This window comes from Mauremys mutica, chromosome 13 (assembly GCF_020497125.1).
Source record: "Mauremys mutica isolate MM-2020 ecotype Southern chromosome 13, ASM2049712v1, whole genome shotgun sequence".
NCBI classification, from domain to species: domain Eukaryota; kingdom Metazoa; phylum Chordata; order Testudines; family Geoemydidae; genus Mauremys; species Mauremys mutica.
In genome coordinates, this window is record NC_059084.1 from 23289431 (window position 1) to 23317219 (window position 27789).

General features: G+C 47.0%; 1 protein-coding gene and 1 long non-coding RNA gene across 7 annotated transcripts in view; one reads left to right on the top strand and one right to left on the bottom strand.

Annotated features, from left to right (window-relative positions):
• The window catches only part of PTPRT (protein tyrosine phosphatase receptor type T), a 709404-nt gene that overhangs the window by 425001 nt on the left and 256614 nt on the right, over positions 1–27789 (top strand). The window lies entirely within an intron of this gene.
• The window catches only part of LOC123348021, a 35616-nt gene continuing 32895 nt past the window's right edge, over positions 25069–27789 (bottom strand). The window contains exons 4-5 of the long non-coding RNA XR_006573147.1: positions 27316–27390; positions 25069–25382 (exon numbers count right to left, since the gene is read on the bottom strand). This is a non-coding gene — a long non-coding RNA (uncharacterized LOC123348021). The remainder of the gene's footprint in view (positions 25383–27315; positions 27391–27789) is intronic.

Consider the following 27789-nt stretch of genomic DNA (forward strand, 5'->3'; position numbering starts at 1 on the left):
AGTTGTGGGGGAAAGATATCACAATATGTGAATTTGCCCTTTCTGTCTGATCTTATACATTCACCTTCTGAGGATTTGCGAGTCTGTCTGTTTATATTTTATGAATTCTGTCTGAGATCATGAACTTTCAGTATGTGTGTTTACCAAGCTGCAAACTCAATTTTGAATGTGAGGGTCAGTTGTTTTCTCTGTGGTCTCTCTTAGCCTCTATATTGGACTGAAATTCCAACGTGTAGTGATATAGGGCTGACAATAGCCAATTATTAAGGACTATTAGAGCCTGAATAGGCCTCACCTGGGAAGAACAAAAGAGTAAATGCATCCTAGGAGAAACCAGTTCTCTCCAATGTCCCTCAACAGGAGGCTGGGGATGTGGAGTGTAGAAGTTCGCCAAGCAGGACTGAGAAGTGATTAAGCAGGAGATTATAAAAGGATTCAGAGGAGTCAGACAGAGAGACAGAGACGCAGAAAGTTTGGGAAGGGGATGAACCCAGCCAAGGATCAGAGTAGCCAAGCTGGGGGAAGAAGGCTTCATGTTTCAGCACCCAAGCCATACACTGCCATAGAAGGATGCTAGAAGGCCCCAGATGACCCTGATTCAGCCCAAAGAATGCTCTGGAGTGGTGAGGAAATGGAGGAAGGGAAATGTAGGTGGGGTGTATTATTGCATAGGTCTGTGTATTCCTTGTGTGACTAAGGGCAATGGTGCATGCGAGTCTTGTGTCAAGTCTGTGTGTGTTATGTACCACACCTTATGTGCCCCTGAGATAGCTCATCTATAACCCAGAAGGCCCAGAAGGTGGAATTCTGAGAGGGTATGGGGGAATCTGAAGACTCAGCACTCACTGTAGGGGCTAGGCAGGGGACTGAGCTGAAGGTTTCAGGAGATGGTGCAAGATGGAAGATCTGAGGCCTAAGTATGCGCCCAGTGGCAGTGCCTGGACTCTGTTCAGACTCTAGAGGCTTAAAAGACACAAAAACAACAAGGAGTCCGGTGACACCTTAAAGACTAACAGATTTATGTGGGCATAAGCTTTCGTGGGAAAAAAAACCTCTGAAGAAGTGGGTTTTTTACTCACGAAAGCTTATGCCCAAATAAATCTGTTAGTCTTTAAGGTGCCACCGGACTCCTTGTTGTTTTTGTGGATATAGACTAATACAGCTACCCCTGATACTTAAAAGACACAGGGTCCAGTGACTGGATCTCTTTGTGGCAGTCTGGTCAGTGGCCAAGAGGGGACACTTGACTGGACCTGTGACAGGAAGTTGTTAGCGGGTTGGTTACATTTCTTGCTATGGGGAAAAACTTTTCCTGTCCCTGAATGAGGTGGGGGCGGGGGTGTAAGACGAGGAGTGCTAGCTGCATGAATAGTACATGATTCCCCCTGTAGGTTCAGGGCAGCCTGTGGGAGATCCCTTGCTGGCTGCATTTAGCTTATCATTTGAACAGCAGAAACGCATGAAGGCTGCAGACCCCACAGCATTATAAACTAGCCTGCTGAGGGCTGATCACATCTTCTAGTCACTTTCATGAGGCTATGGAAGGTCAGCCAGACAGAAGTCCACGTACTCCTTCAGCAACACTTGAGCACTAAGAAGAGAACCTACCATGCTGCTTCTGTGCAAGGGCAAGATTTCTTATATCTAGTCACCTGCAAGAGCAGCTCATGGCTGGATTTCTCCCTATAGAAATTCGAGCTCCCTGTTCATTTGGGTTTGATTCTTTTGCAAAATGAATAAACCCAAATATTTGAAAATGCAACTCCTAATGTTGTGAATTTTTTTAAAAATTGGCATCTAAATTTCATCTGCAGAAAATACCCATTGATATTCTTCATGTAGCAAACTCCATATTTCCCTGTGCATAGTACATAGTTAGCATTCATATACCCAATACTGGGTTTGTACAATCCAAGGTTTCACATACAGTTGTGTTTTATTTATTTGTTTTTTGTGGAGGCAGATCAGACACTACTATCCCAGTTTTCTCCTCTGTAGGAGAAGAAATTGTCTGTAATTGCATCAGCCAATGAAGAAATTGTGGTAAAATACAGGCTGATTTAGAAAGTTATGGGTTTTTTTTACATTTTTCTGTATCCTGTTTTCAGATAGTTTCCCTTCACATAATTTCTAAATAAAATAATTCCCTTTGAGTGATTGACTCTAGGAAGTTGGCTGTCATATCCAAAGCATGACACTTGAAATCACATACTAATGGACGTTAAATGTGCAGCTGCAAGTTTTAAAGTGGGGGTTTTTGGGTTTTTTTGTTTTTTGGTGTTGTGGTAGGGCACTATTATTTCTGTGGGTAAAATCTATTATCCCTAGACCCAGTATTCTAAAGTTCAAGAATATTCATGACTGATTTCTATTGCAGTTACATAACTAAAGAAAGCCAATGTAGTTTACAGGTTTCAGAGTGGTAGCCGTGTTAGTCTTTATCAGCAAAAACAATGAGGAGTTCTTGTGGCAATTTAGAGACTAACAAATTTATTTGGGCATAAGCTTTCGTGGGTTAAAACCCACTTCATCAGATACATGGAGTGAAAAATACAGTAAGCAGTATATATATCAGCACATGAAAAGATGGTAGTTGCCTTACCAAGTAGGGGGTCAGTGCTAACGAGGCCAATTCAATCAAGGTGGAACTGGCCTATTGTCAACAGTTGACAGGAAGGGGTGAATGTCAAGAGAGGGAAAATTACTTTTTGCAGTGCTAATGAGGGCAATTAAATCAAGGTAGACATCGCCCACTCCTAACAGTTGACAAGAAGGTGTGAGTATCAACAGAGGCTCGCCTTAAGGTCATGATTTTATGTAAGTCTGTTGCTAATGGGAAAAAAATGGTACCATGTAAATAGTGCAATTACAGGAGAAGACTAGCTGCTGTGGGTTTGATTTTTTTCCATACTCCCTTAAAGTCCCCCCTTAAAGTTTCTTTGTCAAACCAATAGATACATCTCCTTCTTCTGTGTCATCCAAAAAGAGTTTCTGTTCCTATGTACACAAGTTGTTTATTCAGCCCTAAGAGGTGACCTTCTGCAGCTAAGTAGCCTTAAAGAAACATAAATAGTGGGTCATGTGGTCTGAACACTTTGGGCTTGGCTACACTTACAAATTTGCAGCGCTGCAGCAGGGTGTGAAAACACACCCTCTCCAGCGCTGCAAATTGCGGCGCTGCAAAGCGCCAGTGTAGTCGCGGCTCCCAGTGCTGTCCGTTATTCCCCACAGAGAGGTGGAGTACGGACAGCGCTGGGAGAGCTTTCTCCCAGCGCTGGCGCTTTGACTACACTTAGCGCTTCAAAGCGCTGCTGCGGCAGCGCTTTGAAGTGTAAGTGTAGCCAAAGCCTTTGTGTTACAACAGGTTACTTTGTCTATGTAGATGAGGAAATTCCTATTAATCAAATACGCAAACCAGGACAATCATTTATTTGGCTACAATGGCAGATTTCTGGACGGTCAGCCTTAACAGATCTATATCATGATGGTGCCAACTGGCAGTGTGCCCTATGTCGAGGCCATACTCAAACAGGGGTAATCACATTCTCCTGATCTACATTCCCCCATACAAGAGTTCTAATTGTGTATAGATGACTGAAGTTTTGTGGAAATTTGCTATACCCCGTTAAACAGTTGCTGCATTTCTCCCCATCGATGGTTGGAGTTCAGAAGTGGACTAAATAATTTTCAGTTCTTTTGATAATCATTTAATACACAATCTGTTACTAAAACTTGAGACCCTTTGGATAGGAAGGCATATGATTATATATAAGGTCAGTTTTGAAATTGTAGAATTTAGCCCTACATATTTTTGTAATTGAATCCATTTAGTTTGCTGACAAAAAAACCCTAAGACAGCTGTCAGTCCTGCAGAGGCAAATACTTATGGAAGAGGAAACTGCATTTAGTCTCAGTTCATTCTTAACAAACTAGATAACAGCATTCTGATTCCAGATGCTGGTGGTCATGATGCATGGAACACAAAGAAAACAGCTTGATTTTTATCTAGTAGGTGGAGCCAGCAGGGCTGGCAGTTGGCCAAAAGCACAAAATTTTGTTTTGACTTTTAAGCAAAGTGCAGAAGGCTTTTAGTGGAGACTAAATACTGAACAACAAAATGTCATTTCTATAGTCTCTTTCCTGACCACAACCACACTTTAGACTCTCTAATGGGGTTATAGGTTAGTACTGTGAATGATACACACTGCAAAATGTTTACAAGTGGTGTATTAATTGACTAATTGAATCAACAATTAGCAAGTGCTCACCTGATTAATGGGGCTGTGGTCAAGTGGTTCTTGCACATTGTCATCTGCTCAGGAATAAATCTGTGCTTTGTTGAGAAGACGTTAATTTCAGCCAGAGGAGTAGGAGAGAAGTAGATTAGCAGTGTGGCGGATGAAGTTTACCCTCTGCTGTTGCTCTCATGCTGCTCTCTTGAAAATCAGATCTGTAAAGGATATTATGCAGATTTGAAAGAAAAATTGAAACATGTGACTTTTTATCTGCGTTTGATGTTACATTCAGTTACTTTCATCTCAGAGGATAAAAGTAATTGAACAATAATCCCAAAGAGAGTGAAATATATAAATCAATAAACCGCTCTCACAGGAGAATTTTATTTTGATATGTCTACTGCTACCTAACTCTTCCCAAAGCTGTTGGGATTTCATTAGATGCTCTTGTGCTATTTCACATGGCTGGTGACATCTAGACTAGAGAAAAGGCTGCTATATCCTGAGACTGAATGTCTCAAAACAAGAGCAGCTCTTTCCCGTTTTGCTCTACATCCTACATTCTGGTTGGGTACTGAGAGCAGTCAGTGGTGTGGTGTGTGGGTGTGTATAATATATATTTGTAGGTCCTGTATGTGTGAATGTGAGGTGCATAAAAATAAAGGGTTAGTACTCCCATTGGAACCAGGGATAATGTAATCCGTTATTATGCAAGCTCTGCCATATAGCTTCGTTATACCACAGTTCTGACATGCAATGGCACTTGTGTCTTACAATGCTTCGCAGTCCTGGGTTCCCAGTGCACTTCAGTCTTGTATTTTAACTACTTGTTTTACAGTCATGTGTAGATACACCAACCAGTATTAGGGCACCATGGTGTTAGGCGTTGCATACTCATAGTAAGGCTGTGTCTACACTTATGGTAGTGTATAGATGATGAGGGTTTACTTAGGTGAATAGAGTAAAGACACACCAAGACCCTAGGATATATACTCTACATTGCTCTGTACATGCCCAAAGTACTCTCTCCCCATCTATACTGCTATTTTTATCAGTGTAGTGCTACCCTGCCTCCCCAGTGTTAAGCCTTTCACTGTCACGTGTAGCTACACACTGCAGTGTGGACTCAGCCTGCAATGTACCGCGCACATAGCTACACATACCCTACACACCACCGCCAGTGTAGACAAGGACAACATATTCCAAGTCCCTGTCCAGGGCCTTAACCACAAGAACATGCTACACGCAGAAGCTGGCGAACAACCTATTATATTAAGTTCTGTTAAGGTTTCCTGATGACTGCCATTATAAGATCCTGTTTCCAATGGCTTATAACTTGGAGAAACTTTAACCATTTGGGCTAAATTTTTCCATTCCCTCAGGCTAAATGTTTTTGAAAAATTTCAGCCAAAATCTTTCAGGCTTCTGGGAACAAGGCTGGAGACAGATGAGTTTTGTCTATGGGTTTAAAAAAAGACAACACTTTCTTTGAACATGCCTTGAGCCTCTGTGCTTTGGAGCAGGGACTTGAAATTTGGCTTGGGTGGCCTTTGTGTCAGGGATGATGTGCCTTTTGTTGTCTACATGAATATCCACCCATATTTGGCCAAATTGTAAGCCTGTGAAAAATCACAGTTCACACATGCTCAGATTTCTTAGATTTTTAGCAGCTACATTTCCTGAAGGTTGTGTCTGCACTGGAAATGCTCTTGCCTAGGGCTGAGCAGGACTTGCCCTGCAATTACAGCTCTGGGCTGCTGCACACCTTGCTGAGTCCAGGTCCAGGCACCTGAATTGAAAGCAGAGAACCTTTCTCTCCCTTGCTCTTGATGACACCCTACTGGGCTCAGCCGGTAGGAAGGAAGAAGCTGTCAGATTCAGGTGTGGAGGTGACAAGAGCTAGACCTGCTGAGGTGTGCAGTGGGGGGAGAAGCTAGACTGGGAGAAGGAGCCTGGGACAAAGGAGGGTAGGAGGCAATGGAGAATATGAGAATTTTAAGGTGTGGTAGAGACTTGGACTGGCTGGGCAAGGAAACTAGGAGCGGGGGAGGGAAATGGGGTTGGGAAGAAGCCAGTAGGTGGAGGATATTAAGACTTGCTGGGCAGGGAGACTCAGACTGAAAACCAGTGGTGGAGAAGGGGAGACAGATCTGATGAGGAGCCAGGGTGCGGGGGTAGAACTGGGAATGAGTAGACAAGGAGACTTGCATCCGAAGAAGTGGGTATTCACCCACGAAAGCTCATGCTGCAAAAACATCTGTTAGTCTATAAGGTGCCACAGGATTCTTTGCTGCTTCGACAAGGAGACTTGGAGTTTAAGGTGGGGAGACTGGGATCCTGAGGGGTGAGACTAGTACTTGCTGGGCACAGAGACTGGGGTAAGGAGCCAGGGGTGTGGAAGAGCTAGGACTGGAAGAGGAACAGCTTGGAGGGGATGTGGTAGACTTTGGCACACTTGGGTGGGGAATGGGCAGAAGAGTCTGTGGCCACTAGAGCACACTCAACTTCACAGCCTAGAATGGACCATAAGATTCACAAGTCTCGCTCTTTCTCTGCTGTCAGCAAATGTTATAAAACCACTGGCAGTATCTCATCTCCCTCTAGTGCTGCTCTGGATAGAGGATGACAACCTACTACCACTATCTCTTATTCCATTAATTTAAATGGCAATCTCCTTCATTATACATACCTTATTCTATCCAAGAGCAGGTCCATCTTGTACATTGTATGAGAAACAGGGCCTATTGAAACGGTGGCATTTGATCATATAATTAAGGACTATATTATAATGCATACACATGAGAGAGATAAATTAAGGTTGTACAGACAATCTTAATTTTGCCATTTCTTAATTTCTGAGTGCTTGACTTTGCAACCATACGAATGTTCTTTTAATGTGTGTGATTTTCTGTACCTTGAAGAATAAAGAGCTATGTTCACTCTGCCAGCATTTGAAACTTCCAGCTGTAGAGCGTCCCCACATTTCAAACCTTATTCTACTGCTTGAGATAAATTACAGCCATCTATGGAACAAATGCTGAAGCACCTCTAGTGGGATATTGTTATTTTAATACGCTAAGCCTTTTCTCTGCCCTCCTCCATCACAGTCTGCTCTGAATGCAATGAAATCACAAGCAGCTGGAGGACAACTAGCCTTCAAATTGACCCTTTGCTCTTTTTCCAGGTGAACAGTTGGAAGGAAAAAGAAGTAACTAGGGCCAGATTATTTTCTTTGTATTAATTCATTGATATTTGGAATCCTAACAAAAAAGGAGGAAGTACAAGTCTCTCAGCGAGGGCTGCTTGGACTGCAAGTGAAGGAAGTGAGCTGTGGGGGTAGTCGCTGAAGCATTGGGTCATCATGTCATTTCTCAGAGACCATAAGCTTTCCCCACATCTGTTGAGCAAAGCGGTTCCTAATCAGAATCTGCTGCTTCCTTCTTTCTCTACAACTTTCAAGACACAGTCATCCATTGGTGCGTGGTGCATCCGTGTGAAAACTGCCTTCTTGAGAAATTTAAAGGCAGAATCTGGATCAGTTCCCTGCACAAGCTTTGCAATATCCCTGGAAATTGTCACAATCTGGACTTGGAGCCCAGAGCATCGCTTAAGCCACTGAGGGGAAAACTAATCTCTTATGCTTTCATTGGTAGGCCTGTCTCATTGACTGATCCTAATGAGGTGGAAATGAGCTCAGCTGCCTAATTCTATTAAAAACATTGCCTGTTTTTGAACATGGATGCTCATCTGCTGCCTTGTAGCCTCATTGCTAAAGCCATGGTAGAACAGAAGCAGGTCACAGTTGCCCAAAACAAAACACGCTACTTTTCTCCAGATTTGATTTCTTTTTATCCACTAAGAAACGGCCCAGCACCAGAGGCAGTGTTCATCCAGAAAAGCTACACAGACTATAAAGCCCTTGATGTGGAGGAGTGGAATCTCCATAGCTTACAACTCATGAGTAACTGATTGCACGATAATATGCTAGCTACTGCACTCCAATATAACGGATCAGGTTCTCTTCTGTGGTTAAGATCACTTCAGTGCTGGGTTGTGTGCATGTGTGTGCGTGCACGCAACAGTTATGGCTCCCTAATTCTCTGCCCAGCTTTGTCCCAGTGTCAGCCAGTGGTTCCAAAGAGATCTTCTACCAGCTGGAGATAGCCAGCATGCAGTCTATTTAAGTTATGTCCTTCCTGATCCTCCCTGGCACTTGGGCAAGGTCGTTGGGTGGTTACTAGCTTAGGAGCTGGCTCTCTGCACGCTGGGGAATGAATCCCTAGCTAGGGAGGTAAGTTCCAAGGGACATAAATAAAATACCTTGTGATTTTCTCTCTGTCACAGTGACTGCCCCTTCAAGGGCTGTCAGGGACCAGCCTACCTGTGACAAGCTGCTGGTTAGTAGAAGGAGCCAACTCAGGCCCACCTGGAAGTAATTAAATCTCTAGGTGTCTGGTTGGCAGCCAGTTAGCTAATGAGTCTAATAAAGGGCTACCAGGACTCAGCTGGAGGTTGAGCAGGAAGTTCCAGAGGAGAAAAGTTTCTGGAGGAAGCTGAACAGGAGAACACTTGAGAACACAGGGCCTGGAAGATGTGCTCTGTGGGATGGGGAACTCCCAAACAGTGGCAGGAAGCCCAGCCTGAGAGGACCTACATGCTGCCCTGGAGAAGAGCTGCAGCTGAGACAGCTCCATAGATCCCTGGCTCCATGGAAAGATTCTTCCCAGGCAGTGGCAAGAGGCTTGTCTCCAGGGAAGGGACCTAAACCAAGAGAGCACTGCTGCAGGGGAGTGCTGAGCCCAGGTGGGAACAAATAAACTGAGACTAACTCTGTCTCCCAGCTAAGGTGCTAGGGTGAAGACTTACTTGTATTTTCATTGGGTCTTTGGTTAAGAGACTAGACCCCCTCAGAAGGGTCATTGTTCCCTACATAAAGCCTCATTGAACTGATTGATGATAGGGGAAACTGAGGCAGGGTGCCCCGCACTTGGCCAGATGAGGGTGCTGTAGTTAAGGTACACAGCCTGTGATGCTCTTTGTAGGAATGTTGTATAAGAACATAAAAGCTGAGCTCCAGTCTGCTTTATAAGGAAAATAAGCCTCCTAAGACTCTCTTCCCCCGCAAAATCTATAGAGGTTTTCCCTCTGGTTGTTTCAATTTCCCTTCTCTGCAGCATGCTGACAACTGACTGGTTGCCATTCTCCTCCACAAAAGTGGCTGTATTTCAAGTGTGTGTGTGTGTACAGGTGTGTAAATGTCTCCCATTTGGTGTTCTTTACTTGTCATCACTGCTTTTGTGGCCACCAAGTAAAATGTTGCATGTCTTTAGTAAGTCAGAGGATGCTGCTTGTGTCTGCTTTGCCAACCAAATGAGCAGCATAACACATCTGGAGGATGGCCACAGGCAAAACACAGTAGACAGAGGGTTAAGAAATGATAAACAGTTACAGCTCCCTATTGTAACAGAGAAGCAGTTGAGATCAGGCAAAAGAAAACAGTTTGATGGAATAATCCTGTTTTAAAAAAACACCTCTGAGTTTGTGAAGCAGGCAATGCAGAATTCATCTGTTAGCTCGCCCGAGATGAAATCAGCTCTACAGTGAGCCTGGTGGAGATTTCATCTGTTTTTCAGCCTTCCTTTAGGAGCAGCGCCTGACTCACTCAGCATGTGAGTCATGCACAAATCCGTGCCTCCTGCTATGCTGAATGTTACACTGTGAACGAACCCAGAGCGTGCCCTGATAATAGAAACTTTCAATAATACATGTGGTGCCACGTGACAGTGGAAAGATTACAGGTATTAAAGGCAATTTAGAATAATTTAGAATCAAGCCATTTTCTGAGCAGGCAATTAATCCAGTTGTATTTTTTTAAAAAAGCTGCTGTGTTTGAACAAAATATACTTGGGTTAAGAGAGAGACTTGGAATTAAGTGAGACTTTTAAAAAAATAAAGGATTTTAGCAAGGCTGTTGTAATCCTGCCACTCTTGCCTGCATATTCAGATTATATTATGTGCTAGAAGCTGTGCTTTTTTCCCACTCAAGGGGCTCAGTACACTTGAAGGAAGACAAGTTAAAAATCTATATTCTTTCTCTTACAAAATCACTGTTACTTGAGTTCAATACCCTATAAGTGAGTGGGTTTTTTGGCTGGGGGAGAGTTAATGGGGTAAAAGAAGGCTGGTTAGACACAAGGTGCTGTCTGATGGTAGCTGTTACAGCAGGGTGACTGGGGTGTCACAGCTCCTGGGTTCATTCCCATTTCTGCTCATGATTTGTTTTGAAACATAGGCCAATTCTCTTAATTGCCTCGTTCCTCAATTTACCCATTTGTAAAATTGGTATAAACAAGGCTCACCCATTTCTAAGGGATTTTGTTCATCTTAATTGTTGAACATTCATTGATTTGTTTTAAAGTGCTTTGAGACCCTTGGATAAAAGGAGCTGCTTAAGTAGTATGGTTGGACATGACGTAAGGTACATCAGAAAGCTGCTTGCTCAGATTTACCAAGAGATAAATCTGTTTCAAGAAGCTAAGAATTTATGCACCGATGTTAGCCAACTGGAAGACTTTTAACTTGGTTGGAATACAACAATCTTTGTCTCTGATTTTGACATCAGTGTGGCAAAAATTGGCTCTTTCAGAGGTAAAAGAATTTGTATACAATGCAAGTAGTAGCCACATGTTCCAAAGGTTGTATTTGAGCTGTGCACACAGATGCCCTGGTTTGGATTAGTGTATTGGGTAATTTTTATGCTCACATGTGGCTCTACAGACACACATGGGGTTTGCATGTATGCAGGTTGAGGTGGCTCAAAAGTATGTATTTAGTTCTGTACTCAGTTTTCTGATGACTGCCTGTTCAAATAAATGCAGCACAAGGAGCACAGTATGATGTTGTAAATGATCTCAAAGAAGTTCCAAGTCTGGCATTACAGCAGTCTCCCAGCATTTTCATTCTCTGTCATTCTTTTTGCTTTGCTTTCCCTTCCAATCACTGATCTGTTGTTCCCTGCTCCTGATATTAGAGACAGGACTGACTGCTGTGCTCACTGTATTGAGTAACAGTCATGGCACATTCAGCAACAGTTATGACCTCATCAACTACTGGCCTGGCTATGAGGTCTTAAGAGTGAGAGAGAGAGTGTGTGTGTGTGCATAGGCGGCAGGTTTGTATAATTTTTGGTGGGGCCCAAAATGGTGGTGCCCCCCCGCTCCCGCCCTGTAAGCCGATATAAAATGAAGCTACAACGCGTCAGCGCCACAAGATTACAAGGGTCAATTAAAAGTGGAAAGTCAGAAGCAGCACTTGCCTACTTCAATATACGGTATTATATTTTGTTGCATCTGTTGTGATGAAGTGGGAATGTTCTTAATATTTTCTCTGAATACTGTGTGGGTGCCTCAGTTTCCCCTGCAAGATGCCAACTGAAGGTGTTGGGGACAAAGAGATCAGGTGGCCTCCTTGTCCAGAAGAGACACAGAGGCCAGAGGAGGGAGTGTCAGTTTGGAGCTGGCTGGGGAAATTGGGAGAGACCCAGAACTTGGTTCTGGGCTCCCCACCCCTCAAGATGGACCTGACAGAGGGGTTCTGTTTTCTGTACCAACAAGCTCTGTTTAAACTGTGTTCCCGTCATCTAATAAACCTTCTGTTTTACTGTCTGGCTGAGAGTCACATCTGACTGCAGAGTTGGGGTGCAGCGACCTCTGGTTGCCCCAGGACCAGCCTGGGCAGACTCACTTTGGAAAGTGCATGACGTGGAAGGGCATGCTGAATGCTCCGAGGTCAGACCCAGGAAGGTGTAAGCTTCTTGCCCTGGAGACAGTATGCTCCGAGAGAGGAGGCTCCCCCAGAGTCCTGACTGGCTTTGTATGGAGATGTTCCAAAGCATCACAGCATCCCCTTCCACACCGTGCACTTCCCAGAAGTCCGCACAGGCACTGACACTCCCTCCTCCGGCCTTTGTCTCTTTTCCAGGCATTAGGAGGCCACCTGATCTCTCTGTTCTCCAACACCTTCAGTTGGCACCTTGCAGGGGAAACTGATTTGGGAGAAATGAAGTAAAAGCTGCCCAAACCGAGCTTGAGCACTCCTGAATTTTGAGGTGTTCAAATCTGGAAGGCAGGTGCTGGGGGTGGGAGAGGGCTGTGGGCTCCATGGGGGAGCATGGCAGCAACTGTCTGGAGCTGCATGGAGCCAGATACGCTGGTCTGAGTGGCACAGTAAGCGGTTTGGGGGTTGGAGAAGAGGTAGGGAGTTCCGGGGGGCAGTCAAGGGACAAGGAGCAGGGGGAGTTGGATGGGGCAGAGGTTCGAAGGGGCAGTCAGGGGACAGGCAGCAATTGGATAGGCATGGGAGTCTAAGAGGTTTATCAGGGGACAGGTAGGGGGTGCGGTCCTGCGGGGGGGAAGTTGGGTGGGGTCTCAGGAGGGGGCAGTTGGGGACAAGGAGAAGGGAGGCTTAGATAGGGGCTGAGGTCCCAAGGGGCAGTTAGGGGCAGGGGTCTCGGGAGGGGGTAATTGGGGAACAAGGACCAGTGGGGCTTAGATAGGGGGTGGAGGTTCTGGGGGGCAGTTGGGGCAGGGGTCTGGGGAGGGGGCAATCAGCGGACAGAGGCTGGGATTCAAAGGGCTCTGGGCTGCTGGCAGCCGCGGGGATCCCAGAGCCCTTTGAATCCCAGCCCCGGCTGGGAGTCAGAGGACTCTGGGCTGCCTGCAACCGCAGGGAGCCCAGAGCCTTTTAAATCCCAGCCGGGGCGGGAATCAGAGGGCTCTGGGCTGCCCGCTGCGGCAGGGAGCCCAGAACCCTTTAAATCTCAGCCGCTGCTGGGATTTAAAGGGCTCTGGGCTGCCTGCAACCGCGGGGAGCCCGCAGCCCTTAAAAACTCAGCCGCGGCAGGGATTTAAAGGGCTCTGGGCTGCCTGCAACCGGGGGGAGCTGAGACCCTTTTAAATCCCAGCCGCAGCCGGGAATCAGAGGGCTCTGCGCTGCCCGCTGCGGCGGGGAGCCCAGAGCCCTTTAAATCTCAGCCGCGGCTGGGATTTAAAGGGCTCTGGGCTGCCTGCACCGCGGGGAGCACAGAGCTTTTAAAATCCCAGCCGCGGCCGGGAATCAGAGGGCTCTGGGCTCCCCGCCGCAGCAGGCAGCCCAGAGCCCTCTGATCCCCGGCCGCGGCTGGGATTTAAAAGGCTCTGGGCTGCCTGCAGCGGCGGGGAGCCCAGAGCCCTCTGATTCCCGGCCGCGGCTCGGATTTAAAAGGCTCTGGGCTCCCCGCGGTTGCAGGCAGCCCAGAGCCCTTTAAATCCCAGCCGCGGCCGGGAATCAGAGGGCTCTGGGCTGCCTGCTGCAGCGGGAAGCCCAGAGCCCTCTGATTCCCGGCCGCGGCTGGGATTTAAAAGGCTCTGGGCTGCCCGCCGCAGCAGACAGCCCAGAGCCCTCTGATTCCCGGCCGCGGCTGGGATTTAAAGGGCTCTGGGCTCCCCGCCGCAGCGGGGAGCGCAGAGCCCTTTAAATCCCAGCCGCGGCTGGGATTTAAAAGGCTCTGCGCTCCCCGCGTTTGCAGGCAGCCCAGAGCCCTTTAAATCCCAGCCGCGGCCGGGAATCAGAGGGCTCTGGGCTGCCTGCTGCAGCGGGAAGCCCAGAGCCCTCTGATTCCCGGCCGCGGCTGGGATTTAAAAGGCTCTGGGCTGCCCGCCGCAGCAGACAGCCCAGAGCCCTCTGATTCCCGGCCGCGGCTGGGATTTAAAAGGCTCTGCGCTCCCCGCGTTTGCAGGCAGCCCAGAGCCCTTTAAATCCCAGCCGCCGCTGGGATTTAAAAGGCTCTGCGCTCCCCGCGGTTGCAGGCAGCCCAGAGCCCTTTAAATCCCAGCCGCCGCCGGGAATCAGAGGGCTCTGGGCTGTCTGCTGCGGCGGGCAGCCCAGAGCCTTTTAAATCCCAGCCGCCGCCGGGAATCAGAGGGCTCTGGGCTGCCTGCAACCGCGGGGAGCCCAGAGCCTTTTAAATCTCAGCCGCGGCTGGGATTTAAAAGGCTCTGCGCTCCCCGCGTTTGCAGGCAGCCCAGAGCCCTTTAAATCCCAGCCGCGGCCGGGAATCAGAGGGCTCTGGGCTGCCTGCTGCAGCGGGAAGCCCAGAGCCCTCTGATTCCCGGCCGCGGCTGGGATTTAAAAGGCTCTGGGCTGCCCGCCGCAGCAGACAGCCCAGAGCCCTCTGATTCCCGGCCGCGGCTGGGATTTAAAAGGCTCTGCGCTCCCCGCGTTTGCAGGCAGCCCAGAGCCCTTTAAATCCCAGCCGCCGCTGGGATTTAAAAGGCTCTGCGCTCCCCGCGGGTGCAGGCAGCCCAGAGCCCTTTAAATCCCAGCCGCCGCCGGGAATCAGAGGGCTCTGGGCTGTCTGCTGCGGCGGGCAGCCCAGAGCCCTTTAAATCCCAGCCGTCGCCGGGAATCAGAGGGCTCTGGGCTGCCTGCTGCAGCGGGAAGCCCAGAGCCTTTTAAATCTCAGCCGCGGCTGGGATTTAAAAGGCTCTGCGCTCCCCGCGTTTGCAGGCAGCCCAGAGCCCTTTAAATCCCAGCCGCGGCTGGGATTTAAAAGGCTCTGCGCTCCCCGCGGTTGCAGGCAGCCCAGAGCCCGTTAAATACCAGCCGCAGCCGGGAAACAGAGGGCTCTGGGCTGTCTGCTGCGGCGGGCAGCCCAGAGCCCTTTAAATCCCAGCCGCCGCCGGGAATCAGAGGGCTCTGGGCTGCCTGCAACCGCGGGGAGCCCAGAGCCTTTTAAATCCCAGCCGCAGCCGGGAATCAGAGGGCTCTGGGCTTCCCGCTGCAGCAGGCAGCCCAGAGCCCTCTGATTCCCAGCCGCGGCTGGGATTTAAAGGGCTCTGGGCAGCCCTGGCGGCAGCGGCGGCGGCAGCGGCGGGGGGGGGGGGGGGGCGCTCCAAGCAGGGGAGAAAAAACATTGGTGGGGCAGAGCCCCTGCTTGGGATTTATTCATGGGGCTAAAGCCCCAGAGCCCCATATAAGTCGGCGCCTATGTGTGTGTGCACACGCTTGGCCTGGTCTAGGGCACAGTGCCAACTGTCCTGTTCTAAGTTTATTCTCTATCAGGTGTATCCAGGTGCATGATCAGATCTGCTATGCTCTCAGCAATTAGATAGTGAAGATGCATATTGATGTTGGAGACTGATGATATTTCAGAGCAAATAGGCAAAGCTGAGCAATGAAGGTGCTTACAGCAAATCTACAGTAAGGGGAAATGTCACAATAGCCTCTGACTCAACACTGGCTAAACAGCATCTACAGTAACAAGTTAGCAGGGCTCTTCTGTTATCCCACCCTGTTAGCAAGTGTTGAAAGGCTGCAGGGGAGATGATGCTGGATTCTTGGGCCGTGAGCACGGGCGTGTACTTGGCGCGGTTTACCCCTGTCCCAGACACCTGCCCCTTCTGCGGCGTGAGGGAGACCCTGGCGCACGTTTACATAGAGTGCGCCAGGCTGCAGCCCCTATACCGGCTCCTCACTAATCTCCTATTGCGTTTCTGGCTGCACTTTTCCCCCCACCTCCTTCTCCATGCACTCCCTATCTGTGGCCCCACGAAGTCGCGGGACCTCCCGGTCAACCTCCTCCTCGCCCTGGCAAAAATGGCCATCTACGTGACCAGGGAGAGGCGGTTGGCCAATGGAGACTCCTGCGACTGTGGGGCTTGTTTCCGATCCTTAGTCCGTTCACGTCTCCGGGCGGAGTTCCTCTGGGCGGCGTCCGCTGGCTCCCTTGACGCCTTCGAGGAGCAGTGGGCGCTGTCCGGGGTTCTCTGCTCAGTGTCCCCGTCAGGCTCCCTTCTTATGACCCTTTGACTGCACTCCTGTCCCTGTTCTTTTATTAGTTGTCCCCCGTACTTAGTGGGTTTCTGAGGCTCTGTGGCACCTCCCCTTAGGCTGGGGGGGGTTCCGTTAGCATGGGGCGGGCTTTGCCCGCCCCGTTTCCTGGAAACCCAATAGAGACTCTGTGGCAAGTGGGGTTAATTAACTCAGCCAGAGAAAAAAGGGTGTGGCAGTGGCTCTTTAGTCAGGGATACACAGGTCTCTGCAGGGAAATCTGAGGAGCAGCCTAGTTTAGGGAGAAAACTTAATCTGAGGTTTGTTTTTGTTTGTTACCCGCTTACTGTATTGGTAAGTAGAGGACTTACTGCACTGTGTGTAGACTCTGTTCAGAGTAGAAACTCCACTTGCCGTATACACACCCTGAGGAGTGTCCATGGCGCATTGAAATTCATACTCATTGAACTATATATATGCACACTCATAAAATAATATATTCCTGTCCAGTAAAGTATTATGTTTCCGTGTTCTGTTACACAATAAGCTTTTTAATAAAATGATGCATTATTTTCTATCACTGCTAACTGAAAATAACTGACTTCATTTTTTTCCTTTAGAAGTGTTTATTTTTGTGATGAAGGAGCCACATAAGTAATTCATGCAAGAAGCTTTGTAGATTTGTAAGGAGTTGAAATGAAAATCATTTAAAAACAATTCCGTATCCTATTACTAATACCACTGCTATAAAAATTGAAACAATGTAATAAAAACAGAAATTCCAACAGCATGTGAAAATGTGCACTCTGATTTGCACAACTGATTTATGAACATAATCGTGACCATGTGCAGTTGCAGCAATTCTGAATGAAAATGTCCATTTCTGTTCCCAAGAGGCCACTTGTGTGCACATTTAGAATTTGTTCAAGTAACTGTCTCTGAGATTCGAAAAATCTGGGCTATACTTTTGATTACTGTGTCTGCTTTCTTTATATTCTTTTCATTGCTTTTTGTTTACATGATGAAACGAGATTGGCAATTACACTTCGAATCTAATCTTACTCATCTCTGTTAGTTAGAACTCAAGATAAAGTCACTGGTCTTTAGTGAGACTTGGACTCTGTGTCCCCCCCTTGGTAATAAAACCAAATATAAATTTGATCTTCCACTCACGATCCTTCCCAGCACACTTCTTTCAAGGGTAATAAGATGGAAATAATAAACATTTAAGTAAATTGAATGGTCACACAATAGAACTGATTCTCCCTTCACATTACACCAATGTAAATATGGAATAAATCTACTGATCATGATGACTCAAAACCTGTGTAAGTGAGATCAGTATCCAATCCAGTAAGTGCATGCTATGCTAAGGGGGATTTTAATCAAAGCAAAGAAATAGCAGTGGGGTTTTTTTACTAGGGATTTGGGGAAAAAAATCCTTTATTTTCTAAAAATTTGTTCTTATTGAGTGTTAGACTTATAGAAGAACAAGTGTTTTCTCCTTGCAGATTTCACAATGACAAAGAACAAAGCTGTAGCAATAACACAGAGAGCCTACCTTAAAAAAAAATGCTTTTCTTTGTTTTTCCAGAGTAATTAAACAGAACAATGATTATGAGTAAGAAACTCCACCACTTACACTGTTTCCACAGCTACCATTTTGATACCTCATTTATTCTTATACATACAAAATGTCTTTAACAAAATCTGTAGGGTTTTTTTATTTCTGACTCCACTCTTGTCCACCCAGTCCATTAGAAGGAGATGGACTAACCTGTCCCCAAACAACGATACATCCAGGGAGAGATCGTAAAGATAAAATATGTTGCAAACAAACACATTCTGCCTTTGCTTGCTAGAAATCTACTGATCTACCTGCGATGTAGTTCCACTTTCATTAACCTCTTTAATCATGTACTTGTATTTAATCATCAAAATGCTTAATAATGTACATTCTGTTCCCAGCCCTGGAATAACACCCAGTTATATGAATCCATGATAGATTATTTTAATAAAATCAGTAATTGCCTTTTATTGTTTTAAATTATGATCTTGACGTTTGTTGAGTAACAATAGTGTCTTAGGTATAGCAGGACTAAAGATCTTTTTATCATTACATAATCTAACATAAAGTGGATTTAGCAAATGCTAATGCACATGCTTTTTTTTAATATAGTGCTTAATTATCATGAAGTTTGTTTATGAGTTAAGATTCAGCAGTTTGGCTAAATATAGACGTGAGAGTAGGGATGGTCTTGTATGCAAGTACAGGCCTGGCAGTCTGTACATGCTGGATTCTTTTTCTCTCTTACCAGTAGGCTTTGCTTTCTGTGTTTGTTTGGTAGGATGAGCACTAACATGTGGCATTTCAGCCAGTGCTTGTGGTAGATGGCTGCAGATGCCCACTGCCCCAGTGGGAGATCTCTGCCGTTGGGAGCTGAGTGGAGTACAATGGCACCAGGAACTCTGTCCTTGGTGGTCCCTGCTACTCCCCATGAAAGGGGCTGGAGGAGCTGTCCCTGTGCAAGTGCTGTTCTACTTGTTGGTCATGACCCTGCCTTCACCCTCCTCACCCATGAAAGGTTAGCCCAGCTGTCAGATCTGGCTTCATCCAGCATTTGTATTTGGGCAGGGTGAGGGCTGGGGTTGAGACAACCTGTGGAGGGATGCGGAGAGTGGATGTTAATTGCACACACTCTCCATCCTGCAGAGGAGTCAAAATCCAGGTACTAATCCATCCTAATCAGTCTGTTTCTTGACTTGTCCACCTCCCTGTGATGTATTTTAGTTGACAGGCTTAAACCATTGTAAAGAGATCCCAGGATGGAAGACACCAGAGTATTGATAGCGGGGTACATATGGGCTCCCTTTCAGTTGTACACTAAATCCATTTGAGGTGTTAACTACCCTACAAGGGAAGAAAACTTGTAGAGCTTCTTAAAATGTTTGACAGAGACTGAATCCACAGAAAATTCACCTGGTTCCAGGGTTTGTTATAAATTCGTTTAATTAAAACACGGAGGTTCACAAACATCTAACAAATCTGGGCCTAGTTTCAAATGAATTTGAATTGATTTTTGGTTTTGCTGCCAGATCATGCAAGAGTTGGGGTTTAACATGCTTTTGGCAAGGAACCAGGGGATGCTTGATGGCTTCCATAGAGTTTTGGTTGTGTTTTGAATGCAGAAATCAAAGTAAAACTTGGGGAATGGGAATAAACCCAGAGAAACCAAAAACTTAAGGAATGTATTTATGAACTGTCAAGTTAACAATCCAAGGAGCTCAGTTCCACTCTGACCCGGATGCACACTGGTTAAATCGCATATTTCACCTGTAGGTATTCATAGAGGAAATCACATGGCAGGATTCTTCCCTAAAAATACCCTTATAAAGGTCTTATTTTAGTTCTGAGACTTATTCAGACATTATCTTAATAGGTAAGTATAGGGATCTCATTATCAGTAACATATTGTTTGATCAGCAATCAGTTGCCTATCTTTCTGTCTTCTCTCTAAAACCTACTTTCCACTATAATCTCCTTCCTTCAGTCTTTTCCATGCTATCCGTTAAGAGCAGCGACAGCCGAACTGGCTTAAAATACTTTTTAAACACAAAATAGGGCTGTGACATATTATACCTTGGGGGAGTGCCCTGTAACCCCCATATTCCTCATCTGTATATAATTGTGATATTGCATATAAAACATGCCATGTGAGGTATCAGGGAAAAGGTCGATTGGCTGAAAGTCACTGTTCTGTCTAAATATGTATATCTTTAGTGCATATGAAGTTATGAGGTGGTGTTGTAGGGTTGTCACTTAGGGCTTGGCTACACTTACAAGTTGCAGCGCTGGTGGAGGCTTTCCAGCGCTGCAATTACACCCTGTCCACACTTGCAGGGCACAACCAGCGCTGCAACTCCCTGGTTGCAGCGCTGGCTGAAAACCCATCCGGGTTGGGGTATAAGGAGTGCAGCGCTGGTGATCCAGCGCTGCTCATCAGGTGTGGACACTCACCAGCGCTTTAATTGTCCTCCAGGGAATAAGGAGTTATCCCAGAATTCCTGTTCAGCCACTCTGCTCATCAGTTTGCACTCTACTGCTCTTGCCTCAGGTGACCCGCCCTTTAAATGCCCCGGGAAATTTAAAAATCTCCTTCCTGTTTTTTGCTGCAGCCAAGTGTGGAGTGCAATCAGTTAATCTTTACAGGTGACCATGCCTCCACGCGGCAAACGAGCCCCAGCATGGAGCACTGGCGAATTGCAGGACCTCATTAGTGTTTGGGGGGAGGAAGCTGTGCAGTCCCAGCTGCGCTGCAGCCGTAGGAATTACGATATCTTTGAGCAGGTATCAAGGTCCATGCTGGATAGGGGCCATGATCGGGACGCACTACAATGCAGGATTAAAGTGAAAGAGCTGCGGAGTGCCTATTACAAAGCCCGCGAGGGGAATCGCCGATCCGGAGCTGCCCCCACGACCTGCCATTTTTACAGGGAGATGGACGCGATACTTGGGGGTGACCCCACTGCCAATCCCAGGACCACGATGGACACTTCTGAGCCGGGTGGGGGACAGGAGGAGGAGGCGGAGGCAGAGGCGGAGGCGGCGGCGGGGGGGGAGGAAAACGCGAGTGAAGCTACTGGGATGGGGGAAGACACCCCAGAGTCCCAGGAGGCATGCAGCCAGGAGCTCTTCTCAAGCCAGGAGGAAAGTACCCAATCGCAGCAGCCAGCAGTTGCAGAAGGACAAGCAGAGCAGCGGGTTACCGGTAAGCGGCTTTTATTTTCTGGGTGGAAATGTTTCTGGAGAGGAAGGGGGGTTAGGGCTGCATGCATGCCAGCCTAGATGTGGAATAGCCCATTGATGTGGTCTATCACGTCGCGGTAATCGGCTGCAGTAATCTCCTCAAAAGTTTCAGCCAGAGCATGGGCAATATGCCTGCGCAGGTTTATAGGGAGAGCCACTGTGGTCCTTGTGCCAGTCAGGCTAACGCGTCCGCGCCACTGTGCCACGAGGGGAAGTGGGACCATTGCTGCACACAGGCAACCCGCATAGGGTCCAGGGCGGAATCCACATTGCTGTAGAAGAGCCTCCCGCTCTTCCCTAGTGACCCGCAGCAGGGAGATATCTTCCAGGAGTAACTCCTGTGAAAAATGTTGGGAGACTCTTTAGTGAAGATAGTGATTAGGAGATAATGAAGATCACCCCTGCAGCTGCATCTTCACTCAACCCCTCTATCACTGCAGCTGTTCGGTGCACTTCCCTGAAGCAACCAGCACCCCTCTATCACTCAAGCCCCACTTCTCCCTCTATGCAGCACCCCTCACTCACCATTTCGTGTCTTCTGTTGTGTTATATGTGTGGTAAAAGAATGCTAAAGTGAGGACTAAGAACTCCTTCAGTGTGTGGGAATTACTGTCTGGATGAGATAATGAAAACAATGCTACCCTGTTAAATGTTGTCATTTCTGCCTTTCTAAAGTGACCTTGACTGCTGGACTGACCAGATGTACCACAGCACAGAATTTGAGGAAAAATCCCCGAAAGAGCAAGGAGGACATGCTGAAAACTGTTATTGCTCACTCTGCTAGAGAGAGTAAAAACTTGCAGGAGCGGAGAGAAAAGGAAAGCAGGATCCGCCATAGGGAAAGCAGGACCCGGCAGAGAAATGCAGTGGCCAAGAGGAAAAGCACAGAGCAGCTGCTAAGCATCCTGTCGCGCCAAGCGGACTCTATCGAGTCACTCGTAGCCATGCAAGCAGAGCACTACCGTGCTACTCCCCCACCCGCCCCGTCCTTTTTGCCTTGTGCCCCAATGTCAGCTCAAACCCCCTTTCCCCAGCATCCAGGTTCTTACCACTACCTGCTGCTTCCAACACCTGTACGTTCACCAACCAGCCCTGATACCTACCACCACCCTTACCCTCTGCACTCAACCCCCATCACCATGCAGTATATGCACCCTGAAGTGCAGGATTCATTGCACAGCACTCCAGACAGGACATATGCAAACTTGTGACTGTACAGTTCACCAACCCACACCCCTGCCCTCTTGTGTTCATGAAATGTTGTGTGTCTGTCTGTCTGTCAAGGAAGTTTTTTTCTTTTCAATAAAACAATTCTTGGCTTTGAAAACAGTCTTTATTATAGCAGATAGTTAAAGATACCTTAGCCCAGTAAAGAAAGAGGCACTGCAAATCATTTTAGGGATAATAGAATAACAGTGTAAACAGTGCACTTCACTCCCATGCAAGGCAGCAAACATTACTGTTGGCTTTCAGCCTCAAATTCTTCCCTCAAGGCATCCCTAATCCTTGAAGCCCTGTGCTGGGCCTCTCTATTAGCCCTGCTCTCTGGCTGTGCATATTCAGCCTCCAGGACTTGAACCTCGGTGGTCCATGCCTGACTGAATGTTTCACCCTTCCCTTCACAAATATTATGGAGGGTACAGCAAGCGGATATAACCACGGGGATGCTGCTTTCCCCCAAGTCTAGCTTCCCATACAAGGATCTCCAGCACCCTTTTAAACGCCCAAAAGCACACTCCACAGTCATTCAGCACCGGCTCAGCCTGTAGTTGAACCGGTCCTTGCTCCTGTCAAGCTTCCCTGTATAGGGTTTCATGAGCCAAGGCAGTAACAGGTAAGCGGGGTCTCCAAGGATCACAATGGGCATTTTGACGTCCCCTACTGTGATCTTCCTGTCTGGGAAAAAAGTCCCTGCCTGCATCTTCCTGAACAGGCCACTGTTCCGAAAGATGCGTGCATCATGCACCTTTCCAGGCCAGCCAGTGTAAATGTCAATGAAACGCCCACGGTGATCCACAAGCGCCTGGAGAACCATAGAGAAATACCCCTTACGATTAACGTACTCTGATGCCAGGTGGGGGGGGCCAGAATAGGAATATGCGTCCCATCTATCGCCCCTCCACAGTTAGGGAAACCCATTTGTGCAAAGCCATCCACAATGTCCTGCATGCTCCCCAGAGTTACGGTCTTTCTTAGCAGGATGCGATTAATTGCCTTGCAAACTTGCATCAAAACGATTCCAACAGTCGACTTTCCCACTCCAAACTGGTTCCCGACCGACCGGTAGCTGTCTGGAGTTGCCAGCTTCCAGATTGCAATAGCCACCCGCTTTTCCACCGTCAGGGCAGCTCTCAATCTTGTGTCCTTGCGCCGCAGAGTGGGGGCGAGCTCAGCACACAGTCCCATGAAAGTGGCTTTTCTCATACGAAAGTTCTGCAGCCACTGCTCGTCATCCCAGACTTCCATGACGATGTGATACCACCAGTCAGTGCTTGTTTCCCGAGCCCAAAAGCGGCGTTCAACGGTGCTGAGCATTTCCGTGAATGCCACAAGCACTGTAGTGTCACACGCGGCAGGCAAATCGATATCGATATCATCGTCAGACTCCTCACTGTCACTTTGGAGCTGAAGGAATAGCTCGACTGCCAAACGTGTTGTGCTGGCGACACTCATCAGCACAGTCCTCAGCAGCTCGGGCTCCATTTCCCACAGAAATCGCGATTCACACACAGTAACAGAAAGACACTCACAATGGTGCCAAAGGTTGCCGGAAAGACTGAATGCTGGGATGTGAAGCGATGCACCACGGGGCGTTGGCACAGGAAGCGGAATGACCCACACACTTCCTTCCCCTTCCCACAATACTCAGCGCCAAAATGGGACAAGGTGCTCTGTGGGATAGCTGCCCACAATGCACCTCTCAATACAGCGCTGGAAAGTGCTGCAAGTGTGGCCACACTGCAGCGCTGGTAGCTGTCAGTGTGGCCACACTCCAGCGCTGGCCCTACACAGCTGCATGACCAGCGCTGTAACTCCCAGCGCTGCAACTTGTAAGTGTAGCCAAGCCCTTAAACATGCTGTAAATTGGGGAATCGGCCAGATATTAGCTCCCCAGAAGCAACAGCAAGGAAAGTAACCAACACCCGGGCGGGATGTCAAACAACCCATCAACAGCCATTGTCCAGCAAGGGAGCTACAATTCAATGACTCACTTGCATAAGGCCACACCAGAGGAATTGCTCAGCCTTGCCTGGGGACTCAGCAATGCCCCCCAGGCATGTCTGGATTTGTGTTCTCCAAGCACATGGGACTGAGGGTATAAAACAGAACACAAGGGCCCCATGCTTGGCCTTTCTTCTGCCCCACCTATGCTGCAAGCAACAAGGACACTGAGAAGACTTAAGACTCCAACAGAGGAGACTGGCCCAGATTTCAAGGGTGAAATCTGTGTACTGTGAACTACAATATCCAGTAGGGTGAGAAAAACTTCTTAATCTAGATGTTGCCCAGTCTAACAGTCTCAGGCTGCAGTCTAATAGGGTTGAGAGAGTTTAAACTGGATGCTTATATTTTATTTTATTTTATTTTGGTAACTAACTCTGACTTTTTGCCTATTACCTATAATCACTTAAAATCTATCTTTTTGTAGTCAATACATTTATTTAACTGCTTATCTTTACCAGTGAGTTTGCCAGACGTGTTTGGTAAGGGTGCTTGCTCAGGTTTGCAAAGGGAGGTGTATATCCACTTTCCATTGATGAAGTGGTGAACCAATTAATAAATTTGCACTTCTCATCTTGGGCAGTGCAAGACAGTATATTCCTGAGGTACAGTGCTGGGAGGGATTTGACTGGTGCCTTTCTCTGTGTGATTCATGAGTGGTTCTGGGAACATTCATGCAATCTAGCTGGCAGGGGGGCTCCACGTGCGTTTGTGCTGAGTGATAACAGGACCTGGAGAGATTTGCTGCTTGTCGGTAGCAAAGCATTGTCCCACAGTCCCAGGCTGCACCCCAGAGATCTCATCACAAGGGCTAAATCCTATTCCAGCCAAATTCTCTTCCTATGTCTTCCTGCTCTCAGAAGAGGACAGAGCCAAGAGACTACAGTACTATTTAAACATTGTCTATCTCCTTCTGTTTAATCTCAGTTTTGTCTATCTAATCTATCAAGGCATTTATACCTCATTTTTGCTGACGAGGCATTAAAATGTGATGGGCAGAGCTTCAGGGATGAACACAGTTGTCTGTCAGACTGACATGTCCACATTGTCAGAGAAAGAGAGAGAGAGAGACCACTGTCAGTTAGAACAAGCTGTCTGTGATGATTTGTCTTATTGGCTAAGAAATGAACTGTGGAGTTGAATGAACAAACCCCCACCAAGCTGTACATATAGTCCATGCTACTTAAATGCTCTTGCTTTTTGTTTCTTCAGTAGTTTTCTGAGTAGCGGTTGGGGTCCCACTTCCATCAGCCCAGGAATATGCCAAAGGGGGCTTTCATTGTCTTCAGGACGTCTTCAGGATGTTTGATCTGTTGGAACAGGAATCATTGAAGACAGTGTGGTTTAGTGCATAGGCATGAAATCCAGGAGACCTTTCCTCAGGCACTAACTCACTGGGACCTTGGGCAAATCACTTTACCTCTATCAGTTTTCCCATCTGTAAAATGAGAATAATGATCCCTTCCTTTGTAAAACATTTTGAGATCTACAAATGAAAAGTCCTTTACAGGTTAACTCTTCCATTGTTCACATGGAAATGTTGTACTGTCTCTATTTGGTAACAGAACTATACATTTCATGCAGTTCTCAAGTGTATCAGGTTTTGCAAAACATGCTATCTTTAGAGGTGAACGATACTGGCCATTGCATAGTGCCACCAAATCAGTGTTCTGCAGATGGGAAAACCAAGCCAGATATCTGTAGTATAGTGGAACTGGTATTAGGATCTCCTGACTTCCAGCTTGAGTTCTTCTCTTACCACTGACTGCTATTTTATGTCTGTGCACCCCCTAGTCCTTATTACCAGTTATGATCATACAGAATCCTAGAAGGCAGGTAATTATTAGTGTTGCCAGTCAAGGAGCTGCTTAGCTTATGTATGGGACCATTGCAGCCCCCACTTGCCTTCAGAATCTGAGTGATGCAAACAGCCCAACATTCATTTCTGTTTACCTCTATTAAGGGGCTATCGAGCCCTACTGATTTAATCCCTTTCACATTTTGTAGGACATCTCTGTAAGGGATATACATCAAGAAGGTAAAACTACACTGTTCATTAGATTTCTTAATATAGGTTGATGACTCTGAAGTTCAGGCTTTCAGTGTCTGCAAGTGAAATCCAGGAAACTTAAGAGCTAGCACTAAATTTTGCAGCTAGAACTCATTCTTCATAATAGAAAACGGACACAGAGGTTAACTGACTCATGCAAGGCCACATTTAAGTTTGTGTCAGTATCCAAGATATTGGATGTAAAATCAGCTCTGCTATGTAAACTGAAGAGTGAAGCTGCCTATGACAGAAAAATGTTTTCTGATCATCAGCCTTGGGGTTACCACCAGGCTGGGAAGGGCAGACATTTTCCAATTTGCTAAGCCAGCAATAATATTTAGACTGGCATTATTCTGATGCTTATTTGAAGTGACATAAATTTCCAGCCTCTAAAGGTTTGGAGATGAGGTGAAGTTTGGTTTGGCCGAACACAGTAAATCCTCCTTGATGCTTATGCAGAGCTCATCTGAACTGTTTTAACTGAACAAAGAACGAGATACTGCTCTTGAACGCCTGGGGCTCAACAATGCCTATACAGCTTCTCTCTTGCTTTGGTTTCAATTTAGCTGACTAACAAGCTATTTTTCCTGTGCCCTCTTACCCATTCTCCTCTCCCACTGGAGAGCTGTATTAAGTTACTGACTACATGGGTGAATTTAGTGGCCTCAACTCAACACCTGTGGAATTGTTTCAGGGTGCTGGTCCTGGGCACTGTTTGCTCAAGTGTCTTCCCTGCATCCTACTCTAAGGCTTGCCCCTTTAAGACTGAGAAGCGTGAGTGAAGGAGCAAGTTGACAATGGTCCTGTGACTGCAAGCTGCAAGTAGTGTCTCCGGACATGGAAACCGCCTGCTGTAAAGGAAACTGCATATCCTTGATAGGAAGAGATTTGGCCTCCAAGGGGCTCTCCATAGTATCCAGGAAGGGCTACATAGTAGGGGAAGGAAGTGATCTCTCAATTTCCCAGCTGACAGGAGACAGAAAAGTGTTTCTTGCTAGGCATTTTGTGTTATTTTACACCAGGTGTTGATCCTGCTTTGAGCGGGGGGTTGGACTAGATGACCTCCAGAGGTTTCTTCCAACCCTAATCTTCTATGATTTATACTGTCTATTATTTAACATAAACTACCCCGAAGAAAGGGACATGGAACCTGATTTAAGTGCTTTGATGTTATCTAGGCTTTTTTGACTTACATGCATTTATCCAGAGCAGAAAGCCAATGAAATGCTGTGGTCACAAGTCAGTGTGCTTGAGCTGTTCAGCCTAGTCTGGAATAACAGGGAATGTGAAAGAAGCAAGGGCATTAATCTCCATCCCTCTCTAACACACGTGCCCACAAGTTTTCCTTACTCTTTTTCTTTTTTAAGAGAACTTAAACAAAACTCTTGGAAAGCTGCTGCACCTGTCACACTAATTTTTCTTCCCTTTGGGCTCTGTGTCTGTGTAACCTACCACTGGGAAACAGAATGTAATCAGTGGACATCTGCACTGTTAATAAACTCTGCTTCACGTCCTCTGTAGGGTCAGGAGACATGGGCAATGGTGCCTCAGAGCAATACGGACACCTTCTGCTTCATGCCGCGTCATTACTGACAGCACCAATTTCTTGCAATTAGGCTCCTGCAGCAGGTAGTTAACCTGAAGGGCAACAACTGATTGTCTCAATT